Below are 1,120 nucleotides of genomic sequence, written 5' to 3'. Positions count from 1 at the left end.
GGATACATACCTGACATGGAAAATATAACAGGGCAATGGGGAAAAGGACAGGAGTGCGGGATGTGGGATTAATAGAATAGCTCTGTCAAATATCAAGCAAATGCACAGTAATAACGTTCTGTGCTTGGACCTCAGTTATTTTCACTCTATCAATGGCAGAGAAGGCTCGAGGAACCATGTGGCTTCTCGTCATGTTCTACCCAGTGTCCAGGATAAAGTGCAACATGACACTGATTTCCAGATGGCCGACACAAATGCAATGGACATCTTTTCCGGAAACATCACATTTAAAGTGATAAACTAATCATAAGGTATGGACGGGGATTGAACCCGTGACCTTCAGTTTACGAGACTGACGCCTTACCACTTGGCCACCATGCCTTTTCTTAATAGACATCTGAGGCTCCAGAGGAGGATTTGTGATTCTTTTTCAATTTGGTTGAAACAGCATCGAGAAACATGCACAGAAATGAAGAGGGATTGTGGAATGGGGAACAGATCAGCCTCATTTCCATCATCAGCATCATGAAATCTTCATTCAGACGTTCCATTCCCATCCTCAGCTTTTCTCACATCTGTACAATAATATGAGTGGACATTGGGTTGTTACTGGGCAGATTATATAAATAGACTATGTGCATCATCACAGGAAGTGCTGTAATATAATCTGTACGGCACCTCATGGAGAGTTGTAGATGAAACCTTCAATGCAAGATGTGCAGAGTAAACTCAGGTTATTTTAACCGTCAGATTCTTATAAATTCTGTACTAAGCCTTGACAGATATCAGAATATTATATGGGGGCCACAGTAAACCAAAGCGAAGATGGAGAAATCTTTGCCTGTACCTTTGAAAAGGTCACTGGACTGAACCAAGCCGAGGACTGGCCGAGATGGTTCCAGAGGTTTGCAAGGTATCGTACTGCATCGGGTCTCGTGCAGAAGCCAGACATGGAACAGGTCAGTACGCTATTGTCTGCAATGAAGGGAGTGTGCAGGCAACATCCTCATGAAGAACAGAAGGCAACATGTGAAGAAGTTATTAAGGCACTCAACCGATTTTAATTGAGGAAAAAAATGTCATCGTGGAGCCAAAGTTAAAACGCTGCATTTGCTGACAA

At 42.9% G+C, this 1,120-nt stretch overlaps 1 non-coding gene across 1 annotated transcript; it reads right to left on the bottom strand.

Annotated features, from left to right (window-relative positions):
• Window positions 1-309: 309 nt before the first annotated feature.
• Window positions 310-381, bottom strand: trnat-cgu (transfer RNA threonine (anticodon CGU)). Its single transcript has one exon. It is a non-coding gene; the product is annotated as a tRNA-Thr (tRNA).
• Window positions 382-1,120: the final 739 nt, after the last annotated feature.

This window comes from Heterodontus francisci, unplaced genomic scaffold (assembly GCF_036365525.1).
Source record: "Heterodontus francisci isolate sHetFra1 unplaced genomic scaffold, sHetFra1.hap1 HAP1_SCAFFOLD_172, whole genome shotgun sequence".
Taxonomy (NCBI): Eukaryota; Metazoa; Chordata; class Chondrichthyes; order Heterodontiformes; family Heterodontidae; genus Heterodontus; species Heterodontus francisci.
The sequence above is the reverse complement of the archived record's forward strand: the minus strand, read 5'-3'. Positions and strand labels throughout refer to the sequence as shown.